General features: G+C 37.9%; 1 protein-coding gene across 5 annotated transcripts in view; it reads left to right on the forward strand.

Moving 5' to 3' along the window:
• The window catches only part of C14H9orf85 (chromosome 14 C9orf85 homolog), a 109069-nt gene that overhangs the window by 9969 nt on the left and 85939 nt on the right, over window positions 1-13161 (forward strand). The gene's annotated exons all lie outside the window — the stretch shown is intronic.

Raw genomic sequence — 13161 nt, forward strand, 5'->3', positions numbered from 1 at the left:
CTCAGTTGCTTAGTATCATTGCCTCTTGAACACTCATCTGAATTCTGAAATAATTTCTTCATTCGTCTCAGTCCATGGTGTTAAATACCATCTTTATGCTGATACCTTCCACATCTGGAGCTCCAGGCCAACCTCTCTCCTGAGCTGCAGAGTTGTATATTTAGCTACCTACTTGACCTCTATTCTTGAATATAAAAAATGCATCTCAAGTTTAACATGGCAGAGAAAGAACTCTTAATCTTTCTCTCTAAAACCTTTTCCTCCAGTGTTCTCCAACTCTGTAAACAGCCCCATCATTTACCCAGTTCCTCACACCAAAAATATAAGAATCATCCTTGATTTTTGGCCTTTTTCTCACATTCTGTGTTTTTTTTTCTCCTGTGTTTCAATTTATCAGCAAAACTATGTTAAATTATGTTAATTTTTATAACCTCATTATGTTCTGGCATATCATTTGTTTACTTGTTTGTCTTATTTATAGTCCACCTGGAATATGATTTTCCCCAGGGAAAATATATATTTTTTATATCCTTAATACCTAGACCAGGGGTACACCAGGGTTTGGTACACAGGAAGTATTCAGTAGGTAGCTGGTGGGTTGAATGAAGTAAATAAATAATTATAACAATGTATTAAATGCTGTGGCAAGGGGAGTACTATAGTAGTTCTGAAAGGAATGGAGGGAAAGGAAATAATTGATACAGTATTATCCTCAAGGAGATAGTACAGCTTGGGGATGAAGGGTCAAGGAAAGGTTGAATGGAATGAGATAGAAGAATGGAATAAAGCAGAAAGGGAGAAGAGTACTGTTGAGTTTGTAGGTTGTGTGTGGGTCAGGAAGTTGAAGGAGTTTAATCTGGAAACAAAATTAAGATCAGGTAAAATTGTTGTTACATTAAATAATCTTTTGAAAACAAGGCTTCTCTTATTCATTTTTGAGGGAAGAGTTCCTGACACATTGAAGGCTCCTCGGTAATGTTTGAATGAATGAGTGAAGGTCCTCTTAAAATGAAGAGAGAAGGGCAAGAAGAGGCTATGAGTCTTTGAAGGTCTTTTTCTAAAACAAGATTATAAATAGGTATTTATGCTTATTGCCAAAATGAACATATTACATTATGTGGTAGCAAAAGCATAAGAATGAAAGCGACTCTTAGGTAATAGTCTCTCTAATTAGAAGCCTGTGGTTGACTAAAATCTTTTTACCAAAAAGGATAGCTGAATGGATTGATCTCAAGCTGTGAATTAAAATTTCAGTACTGTCAATTTAGACCATCATTTTTATAAGTAAATGTGGTCTGTTTTGATTTGGCTTTGATTAGGTAACTTTGAAGAATAAATATATTTTGAAGTGTATACATTGGGTAGGAAAAAAATTCCTTGTCAGTTTTTGTCAGATTTCCTGTGTGAGCTTTTGGATTTTTGGCCAAAGATATCAAGCTCTTGTTCAAGACAGTGGCAGCATGGTGTGGCAGAAAGACCTTGATCTTGGAGTCAAAAGTTTAGGTCACATTCTATGCTATTTACTGGCTGTGTGATCTTGCACAAAGTTTTCAGTCTGTTAGGGTCTTAGTGGGCTTAGCTGTATTGTAAGGATTGAGTAAGGTTTGTAAAAATGCTCACATGGTACCTGGCATGCAGTGTTAAGCATTCTGTAAATGCTAGTCCATTCCTTCATCTTACTAAGATGTTTGTCATGCTCACATGCTACTCCTTCAGTTATTCCTTTCCTGGTTAATCCCACTGGAATGTCTCCCTCCTTCCCTATGGCATTTGTTGTCCTCACCACACATATGGTGTGTGTCATATTAGTTATTAGCATTTATATCTTGGCTTCTTTCCCTTTCTCTCACACATGTGTATACAAATACCATCTATCTCTCAGAGGACAGGGACTCAAGCATTTATTTTAACTACTTATGGACATATAGCAAGTAGTTCTATGATGTGGGTTGAAAGAATGGAAATCAAGTAATTCTTACTGACATTGTACAATTAATTATTGGTCTGTGTCAATTCACCTGTCTTTATTAAGCCTCTACTATGTACCAAGCACCAGCAAAAAGATGAGTGGGATATGATTCCTTCATTTAGGAATCTAACACTAGTAGCTACTTTAAAAAGTGGAAAAAGGCTAATATGGAGCATTTTCACTTAATAAACTTTTGTTAAAGTATAACATACAAACACACAGGAAAGTGCAAAAATTCTAATAGAGTTCAGTGAATTTTCACGAAGTGAACATAGTCATGTAACCAATACACAGATCAAGAGAATGCTGCTTGCCTCTCTTAGTCACTACTACTCTCCTCCTCAAATTTACCATTATCTTGATGCATATGAAATATTTTAAAACAACTTTGAAGTCACAGCTTTTGGAAGCAAAGGAGAGAGAACCATAGGTACCCAGCTGACCATCCTCTCTTTTCAGAGATAGTATTAGTGGGTGTAGAAAAGCATCCTGATGGATAATCTCAACTCTTTAAATATACAATAAAATGTCTTGTAATACTTTTTTGGGCTGAAAGAAATTGGTGTGATTTGGTTTTCCAACAATGATTAACTTGGTCTCTGTTGGATTTTTGGCTTCTAAGAATATCAGGAGTAAATTCGAATTTTCCCATAGCTTTGGAGCTGATTATTTCCACCTCAATCCTAATTCTCTTCTAATTTATCTGTTTATTCATGAGGTTGAATGACATTTTTAGAACTTCATGGTAGACATTTTCTTGGATATTTTATCAAGTTCATTTCTAGTTGGAATAGTTGGGTTTACATTCTAAAGTTAATTATTCACATTGTTCTTTTGAAACTAAATTGTACGACACACTTTCTTTTTTATTTGTTTTTGCTTTGTCAGAGTCTTGTCTCCTTAACAAGGATGTATTTCTTATAGGTGATGGAGTTATGTATGTGTAATAATTTTCAGTGATGCTTTATCAGCAGTAGAATTCTGTTGTACCTTTATATTAATCAGGTCTGGTTTTGAAGGTCATTTGGTGTTGTATGCCATTTATAACATCATGGCTGTGAAATACTAAACTAAGCTGGTGATGATTTTAAATGCTTTGTTGTTCTGGGGTGCCTGGGTGGCTCAGTCGTTAAGCGTCTGCCTTCGGCTCAGGTCATGATCCCGGGGTCCTGGGATTGAGTCCCTCATCAGGCTCCCTGCTCTGCGGGAAGCCTGCTTCTCCCTCTCCCACTCCCCCTGCTTGTGTTCCTGCTCTCTCTGTCTCTGTCAAATAAATAAATCAATCTTAAAAAAAAAAATGCTTTGTTGTTCTGTGAAGATTTATATATTATTAAATGCTCAGCCCTCTCTTACCGGGTGGCTGATTTGTTTGTTTTGTAATTACTCATGTCACTGAAGTCATCAATTTGAGTAATATATTTGATATCATGGTATATACTTGTATATGTGAATGTTCTGTGTTACATCATTAACCTTTATCACAAGACATTAGAATAATATGATGTCATATTTCTCATAAACTTGAAAGCTTATAGGACATAATGCTAGGTCTAGTTTTTTTTTCTTTTAAGATTTATTTTTTTAGAGAGAGGGTGTGAGAAGGGGGAGGGGTAAGGGGAGAGGAAGAGAGAGAATCCTTAAGCAGACTCCCCACTGAGCACTGAGCCCAATGCAGAGCTTGATTGATCCCAAAACCCTGAGATCATGACTTGAGCTGAAATCAAGAGCCATCTGCTTAACTGACTGGGCCACCCAGGCGCTACACTAGATCTAGTTTTTAATAGAGTTAGAATAGTCCTGTGGGATAAGTTGTCATCTATTACCAATACATATAAAAGAATATTATGGTTACTTTTACATATATGATGCTATTGCTTTAATTTAAACTCTTATTGAACCATGGGCAGTCTTTTGACCCCCATAGGATGTTTCCAAAGTCAGCTGTTTCCTAGTATACTTAAATTAAAAAACTCCCCCTGGTTTATTGTGGTAATTAACTCTAATCTTAGTGATTCTCTGGACCACCTTTATTAAGGCCTTTTTGCTACCCAGTAAGAAAACGCAGTCAAATTTTACTAAGGCTCTAATTCAAAATGACTGACTGAAAGCATGTGCTTATCTTCCATTTCCCCCAAATTTCAGCAAAATGATGGAAGAAAACAATAAAACTACAGTATTAGAAAACTTTTCAAGCCGAAAAGAACATTAAGGAAAATTAAAATATAAAGTAGATAGGGTTATACTGATGCAACCAAACAATTTATTAATCTGTAATACAATACAGATTGAAGTCAGGATTTTTAGTAAACTCTAGAAAAATGCCAGTATCAGAATGAACAAGATCTGTACCAATCCTTTGTATCAAGTGGCTTTCTCTAACGTTTGCTCTCCAGATAAAGTCAGAAGAACAACTCTCTAAAATGGGGGGATGCCATGAAAGATAAAACAGAACAACATTCCTGATCATTTTTGGCCCCAAAGCTTAACAAGGAACCCCTATACATGGAAGTAATATACTTATTGTACATACTAAAGCAAAAGCTATCAAGCTGTTAATTTTCATCCTATTAGCCAGAGCCAGGCTGAATTCATTTCCACAGCAATAGTGATCCTCAATTCTGCTTTAGTAACCCATCCTATATCTGATTCTGGTTATTCTATACCAGCACTGTCTGGAAGAACTTTCTATGATGATGGAAATGTGCTATATTAGTGCTATCCAATATGGTAGCCATTAGTCACATGTACCTATTGAGTATTTGAAATGTGGACAGTACAAATAAGGAACCAAATTTTACTTTGTTTTATTTTATTTATTTATTTTTTAAAAGATTTTATTTATTCATTCGAGACACAGAGATACAGAGAGAGAGCATGAGCAGGGGGAGAGGCAGAGGGAGAGGGAGAAGAAGGCTCCCCGCTGAGCCAGGAGCCAGACGTGTGGCTCCATCCTAGGACCCTGGGATCATGACCTGAGCCGAAGGCAGACTCTTAACCATCTGAGCCACCCAGGCGCCCCAAGGAACCAAATTTTAATTTAATTTTAATTCAGTTAAAATAGCCATATGTGGATAGTGGTTATCATATTGTACAGTACAGATCTACGCCCTCATTTATGTATATGAAGTGCTAAACTTTTTAGGAAAATCAAAACCACGTGATACATGACTGGAAACCCTACTTCCCGTTCCTAGTTAACAGAGGTAACATAAGACACAGAAGAGAACTTTAAAAAGTGTAATTGGTATCCATCCTTAAGCATTCAAAACTTTCAAAATCCAAAAAAAAAAAAAAAAAAAAACCTTTCAAAATCCATAAAACAAAGACTGCTGTTAAAAAAGAAACTGGGGCGCCTGGGTGGCTCAGATGGTTAAGCGTCTTTAAAAAAAAAGAAAAGCTTATGACATTTCTTTTTTTTTTTTTTAAGATTTTATTTATTTATTCATGAGACACAGATTGAGAGAGAGAGGCAGGCTCCTTGCAGAGCAGGGAGCCTGATGCGGGACTCAATCCCAGGACCCTGGGATCACGACCTGAGCTGAAGGCAGATGCTTAACTGACTGAGCCACCCAGGCGCCCACTTATGACATTTCTTAAAAACTGTAACTGTCAGGGTGTCTGGGTGGCTCAGTCAGTTAAGCGGCTGCCTTCAGCTCAGTTTGTGATTCCGGAGTCCCAGGATTGAGCCCCATGTCGGGCTCCCCGCTCAGCAGATAGTCTGCTTCTCCCTCTGCTCCTCACCTCGCTTACTCTCTCTCTCTCTCTCTCTCGCTTGCTTGCTCACTCTCTCAAATAAATAAAATCTTTAAAAACAAAAACAAAAAACTACAACTGTGGTTTCAGAAATGCAAACTTCTTAATAGGATGGCTAAATAGCACTATGTCAGGAATAAAGAGTAATTGAGTGATTTAGTGATTAGTGAATAAAGAGTAATTTAGTAATCAAGCCAGTGGATTCATCCTAAACCTAGTCTGAAAGACCAAAGTGATAAAATGAAATGAAATTTGAGATACAGAGGATTGAGGTAGGAAAGCCACTATGTTTCTAAAGGAAATCTAGAAGCCAAGGAGGAAGAAATGATAAAAAAGTAAGGAAAAAAACCCCACAAATTTCCCAAACTTGAAGAAAATCTTAAGCCTTCAGATAGAAGGGTTCTAGACATCTTGGTGAAATTTTTGAACTCTGTGACAGAAAGAAATTCCTACTAGCTTCTAGAGAGAGGGAAAAAAGAGGTTACCCATAAAGCGACTATAATTTTGTAGGTGTCAGACTTCCTATCTGCTACTTGTAAAAAAAAAAAAAAAAAGAAAAAAAATAGGGCAAGATCTACAAAGTGCTGTAAGGGAAGTATTTTAAATTAAGAGTCTCTTATGGTTGTCTTCCTCTCTGGTTCCGTCTTGTTTCATTTTTCCCTCCCTTACCCTATGATCCTCTGTCTTGTTTCTCAAATTCTTCATATCAGTGAGATCGTATGATAATTGTCTCTCTCTGATTGACTTATTTCGCTTAGCCTAATACCCTAGTTCCATCCACGTCTTTGCAAATGGCAAGATTTCATATTTTTTTTTTAAAGATTTTTAAAAAATATTTATTTGACAGAGAGCTAGAGAGCACAAGTAGGCAGAGTGGCAGGCAGAGGGAAAGGGAGAAGCAGGCTCTCCGCTGAGCAGGGAGCCCGATGCGGGGCTTGATTCCAGGACCCTGGGATCATTACCCGAGCCGAAGGCAGCCGCTCAACCGACTGAGCCACCCAGGCGCCCCGGCAAGATTTCATTTTTTGATAGCTGCATAATACTCCATTGTATATATACACCACATTTTCTTTTTTTTTTTTTTATTTTATTTTATTATTTTTTTTTAAGATTTTATTTATTTATTTGAGAGAGAGAGAATGAGAGAGAGCACGAGAGGGAAGAGGGCAGAGGGAGAAGCAGACCCCCCCCGCTGAGCAGGGAGCCCGATGTGGGACTCGATCCCAGGACTCCAGGATCATGACCTGAGCCGAAGGCAGTCGCTTAACCAACTGAGCCACCCAGGCGCCCTACACCACATCTTCTTTATCCATTCATCTTTTGACCCAATCCCACATTTTCAGTGCTAGATCATATGAACAAATAATAGGCACTCAGCGTTTACAACTTTGATAGTGATACTGATTTTATGTGCTATGGTGAGTGCTGTGAATTGTGTAAGAGTGATGAATCATGGACCTGTACCCCTGAAAGAATACATTATATGTTAATAAAAAAAATGTGGGGGCACCTGGGTGGCTCAGTCGTTAAGCGTATGCCTTCGGCTCAGGTCATGATCCCAGGCACCTGGGACTGAGCCCCGCATCGGGCTCCCTGCTCCGTGGGAAGCCTGCTTCTCCCTCTCCCACTCCCCATGCTTGTGTTCCCTCTCTCGCTGTGTCTCTCTCTGTCAAATAAATAAATAAAATTAAAAAAAAATAAAAAAATAAAAAAATAAAAAAAAATGTGGGACTTGGGGGCACCTGGCTAGCTCAGTTGGTAGAGCATGCGACTCTTGAGCTCAGGGTTGTGAGTTCCAAACCCCATGTTGGGTGTAGAAATTTTTTAAAAAATAAAATCTTAAAAAAAAAGGTGGGATTTCTCTTCTGTGTAGAAGCAGATATTGAACATCTTATTCTCTAGGTGACTTAATATTCCATTATCACGTTATACACATTTTAGGAAAGGCTGAAACTCAATGGCCTGTGTGCATATCTGTGCATAGTCTCTCCTGCTTCTACTTGTGACTGAAGCACATTTCTGTTTTAATACATGGGTGGTAGAAGTACAAGGAAGGAAGATGGGTTGCTTGCTGTTGCTTTAAATTAAGACTGTGTATTATCTTAGACTTTGATCTGATACCTTTTTTTTTTCAAAGATTTTATTTATTTATTTGAGAGAGAGAGAGCACACAAGTGGTGGGGGGGGGCACGGAGATTCCACATTGATCACCGAGAGCCCTCTGTGGGGCCGATCCTACGATCCCCAGATCATGACCTGAGCCGAAATCACGAGTCTCATGCTTAACAGGCAGAAACATCCAGGTGCCCTGCTTTTTTTTTTTGCTGATCTGATACCTTTTGAGGACTTACTTAAGATAAATGGTCTTCGAAGACCTAAAATGCAATACTCTATGACACCTTTGCAAATTTGTCGTAATTAGCAGACACATGACTCCCTCGCTTTGTCCCATTGGGTTGGGGCTAAATGAAATGATAGTGTTTTTAAATCTGCAAGGCTACCCATTAGCACTGGATCTCTAGTGACTACCCCTCAATCCTAGTCTTTCCAAAAGCTCGGTTGGAAGATGCCAGCCAATCTCTTATTTTAAACACCATTTTAACTCTAATAAATATTGTTCACTCTTCAGATTTACTTCATGCCCATCATTTTTGTCTCCCCAACCAAATGTTAAGCACCGTGTGGAAGGGACTGTACATCATAAATCTTCTGAATCCTTGAGATGCCTGGCATAGTGCTGAGTACATTCGAACTCATACTTTTTTGGATTGTTCCTAGAGGCAGCAGAGAGATAATCATAATGCATGCTGTATTTAATTCTAATCCATGACACATTTTATAGTTTGACATGTTGGAAGAAGTCCTAAGCTTGGAGTCAGGGCAGCACCATAGACTTTTCAGACTCTTGGTGTGGCTACTGAGTCACTCCATAACCATGGGTAAGTTGTATCAACTCTATAAATTAGGATAACAATAAATAACAATACCACCTTCTTGCTTATACACAGGGATAATGTGAGAAGAAAATGAGAAGCATTAAAGGACAAATTCAGATTTTTAAAAATCTATAGAAATAAAATGTAGTAGTGTTTTGTTACAGGTGATTTGCATCTTTCATTCAGGATACACCTTAATTTTATCCCTTAGCTTTTTATATTCTTGTCATCAAAAAATCTTTGTTTTCCTTTTAAGGATGAGAAAATGGGGCATCTGGGTGGCTCAGTCAGTTAAATGCCTGCCTTCGGGTCAGGTCATGATCCTGGAGTCCCAGGATCGAGTCCCACATCGGGCTCCCTGCTTGGCGGGGAGTCTGCTTCTCCCTCTGACCTTCCCCCCTCTCATGCTCTCTCTCTCTCTCAAATAAATAAATAAATATCTTAAAAAAAAAAAAGAAAATGTTCTCCACTCAAGTTAGGTAAGTCATAAGTGAATACTGAGCTCTGAACAGAATGAATCATGGCACAAACCTAATATTTTCCTTAAGTGACTTAGCTCCTGAATCAATTATCAGCATATACTGGTTATTGTTATGACATGTTAGTATGACCTGAACAAGGTGACTATCTTTGAAGAAGTTAACTAGCTTCAATATGGTAATTGTCCTCGTATATCTTCCTCCAAGTAAATGACTTACAATATTGATTTATTTTAAAAGGTAAAATCATTTGGTTTGTGGACGTTACTTACCACTTATTATGCTTGAAAGAGTTAATCCATAAAATCCTAAAATACGCTATGAAGAGGAAATGAATATTATCCTTTTTTGTTTAATACATGTTAAACAATGATCAGTCATTTTTGTCTCATTTAAGATCAATAACTTGGGGCATACCATACCAGTTGGACAAGATCTCAAATTGTGACTAACTGTTAATGAGTGCTTATAAAAACGTGTGTTGCCTCATGACACTACACAGTTGCTGCTTGAATAGGCTTTTTGCATTCCAATTGTACATAGTTAGTCCATTTGGCTCACCACTTAGTTACCCTTTATTGTTTAGGTCTTAGTGCATTGAAAATCTCTGAGGAGCATGGTAGAAAGTAAATCCTCCTCTTTTAGAACACTGCCTAGCAAAGATAATATTTTCTTTCCTAAATGAGGTTTTCTTAACTTTGGAATTTCATTTTGTGTTTTTTAAACAAATAATGTATAATACTGCAAGGTTACCTTACAAATAGGCTGGCAGGTTTGGCCCTGTTTGCAAAACAAGATACCAGTGTTAGAATTTTAGTCCAAACAGAGTACAAATTGAAATGTATACTCTGCAATTTTTTTTTTCTTTTAATATTTAGAAAACCTTGAAAGCTGTAGGGGAACACTTTCTACTTGTAACTTTAGTAGAATGCCCTAAACTAAAAGGCATCTTTTTATGGGTTCTGCCTCTGCTGCTTCTGCTTAATTGTGTGACCTCAAGCAAATCTCTTAATTCTCTGAGCCTTAGGTTTCTCATCTGCAAAATGAAGATAATTATGCCTACCCTAGCCAAAGGAATGTTCTAAGAATAGCAGCAGAGAGAAATTTTATAAAGGATTAGACATGTGGTTTATAGGTTTATGATAGCAGTCTTCTGTGTAAAAATTAGTTTGGTATTATTTTTATAGTGAACACCAAAAATACCTGTTTTATAATAAACCGTGTAAACAAATAACACTTCCCTAGGTATGCTTTTGTCCAGACAACTGAACAAAGTACAGACATGTCCCTTGCACTCACGGACTTGAATAAGCGAAAGAATATTGACTAGGAACTATAAACAACCAGGCAGAGAGTTAAATGATAAGCACAGTAGAAGGTCTCTTGAGAAGATAGAAACTTTACCTCCTTTAATTTTGATAGAGACATTCTGTGTTAGGAGACAGTGTCTCAGGATCTCTCTTCCCTGTCCTTCCCCAAATACTCGTTACTCTTGTTAATTAAGACATTTCCTGGGGTGCCTGTGTGGCTCAGTCAGTTAAGTGTCAGCCTTCGGCTCAGGTCAGGATCCCAGGGTCCTGGGATGGAACCCCATGTCAGGCTCCCTGCTCAGTGGGGAGTCTCTTCTCCTTCTCCCTCTACCCCTCTCTTTGCTTGTGTGCTCTCTCTCAAGTAAATAAAATCTCTATTAAAAAAAGACATTTCCTGTATTGGGGTGCCTGGCTGGCCCAGTTGAAAGAGCGTGTGACCCTTGATCTCAGGGTCGTGAGTTCGAGCCCCACGTTGGGTGTAGAGATTGCTTAAAATCTTTTTTTTTTTTTTTTTTAAGGACATTTCCTGTATTTGATGATGAGAGTAACACGGGGATGTGAACAGTAGAGGCAGAAAGGAAGGTTGAGAATCACTGATCTAGAAAAAGCCTGATTTCCCAGCATGTCTTTAATTTTAGATTCCCTAACTATTTGAGACTTGGTTTGCCATTTGATTCTATGACTAAGGCAGGGTTAAAACTAAGGATGATTTTTCCCCCCCTTTCGTCTTCTTTTTATTATATCTAAATGAGAAGATGGATAGTAGTGGAATCTATTGTGATAATTATTTCACAATATATGTTAATCAAACCATCATGCCTTATGCCTTAAGCTTACACAGTGATGTATGTCAATTATTTCTCAGTAAAACTGGAAAAATAGGGAAGAACAAAGAAGAAATAATTTCCTAATTTTCAAAATGTTTAGATTTGGCTTAAATTCCAGGAATAGGAATAAAGTAGAAACTACTGATACAAATTCTATTTATCTGACTATGAGGAAGTCAGGGTAGAAAACAGTTTCTGTACAGTGTTGTATTATTGTGAACCACATCTGAATTAAAGGACATTATACATATGAGTGAGAATCGAGGATAAATTACATTTTGGGGTGATGTCTTTTGATATAAAATTTAGGAAAGCTTCTTAAAGAATAGCTTTTCTGGATTCCTGATTTATGTCTCTAACATAGCTTTTCCTGTCAGTTCTGAGGTCATTCTGGTGACTTAGATATTTGATACATTATTCTAGAGAACAAGGAGGCTAGTTGTATCACTATGTGTTTCAAATATTTCTTTCATTCACTTGGTTGGAAATCAGAGTGCATCTTCCCAATGAAGTGATGCTCTCAATGGTGAGAGTAGGAATCAGACTGAGATTTAGTTCCTGAAAGAGAGGCAATATGGAATACTGGGGCAGAATATGGTATTTGGAGTCAGAGGGCTTGGTCTTGAGTCCTGGTTGTATTAGTCTGTGCAACTGTAGGTAGATTATTAAACCTGTCCAGATTTGTTTCATCTATAAAGTAGGAATAATACTATTTATCCCCCAAGGTAATTGTGAGGAAGTGATAACTTAGCTGTAAATATGGAGTTTTAAGCAGAAGACAGTATATAAATGTCATTTATTATCATCATTTCTTACCGACACTAATGGTGTTTCAACTGTAATAATCATAACTTTCTTTCTGAGGAAAAGTATATCACCTCCTTTGTAGTAGTACTTTGAGTAGCAGAGGTGAGGTAGGGAATATACTCTTCTTTCTAGAAATGTCTACTTCCTTCCGCTGCCTACGACAGCAATTCTTAAACTTTGGCATGCTTAAGGGTCTTCTGGGAAAGCTTGTGTAAGGTGCAGAATCCCAGTTGCCAGAAATTCTCAATCAGTAGTTCTTGGGTTGAGTCCAGGAATCATCATTCTCAACAAGCCTCACAGGCAATTCCAATGTACATGGTCCTCAAACCACACCTGAGACTATTCTGGTATTTACCTTCCCCCATATTTGATAATGCTAGTCTATGTGACTAGCTTTCCAAGGATCACACTCTCTGTTTGCACATTTAGGTCTACCTTGGGAAGGTGGGAGGGGTTGTTTTTCCAGAAGCCCACCCTGTCTGAGCTCCTTCTTGCTCCAGAGCTTACCCACATCCTTCAACCACACATTCTCAAAGCATAATCCATGCAACAGCTCCTGAGTTACAAAATCAAAATCTCAGGGAGTGGGGCCTGGAAATCTGATTTTATTTTAATTTAATTTAAATAATTTATTTATTAAAGTTTATTTATTTTTAGTAATCTCTATACCCCAACTTGGGGTTCGATCTCACAACGCCGAAATCTAGAGTCACATGCTCTTCTGACTAAGCCAGCTAGGTGCCCCTGGAAATACGATTTTTAAATATGTTTTCCAGTTGGGTCTTATGTACCCTGGAGTTTGAGAACTGACTTAAAAGTCACTCTTCCCCTGGAGTCTTGGCTTTGCTCCAACTCTCTTGTAGTCATCTGTTCTCTCTTTACTGAATCCAGATCATTTCTGTGTCTTTATTGCCTCCCATGCCTGTGCCCATCTCTATCCCCACTACCACAGCCAAATTTAGTGTTTTAGTATATAATTCTAGGTGACTATAGCAACTTCCTTACTGATCTCCATACTTCCCTCCATTCTTGTCTTTAATTACACCTTAGGATCCTGTCCAATCAGGTCCCTTCCCTATT

The sequence above is a fragment of the Leptonychotes weddellii genome, chromosome 14 (genome assembly GCF_054177405.1).
Source record: "Leptonychotes weddellii isolate Sample4059 chromosome 14, ASM5417740v2, whole genome shotgun sequence".
NCBI classification, from domain to species: domain Eukaryota; kingdom Metazoa; phylum Chordata; class Mammalia; order Carnivora; family Phocidae; genus Leptonychotes; species Leptonychotes weddellii.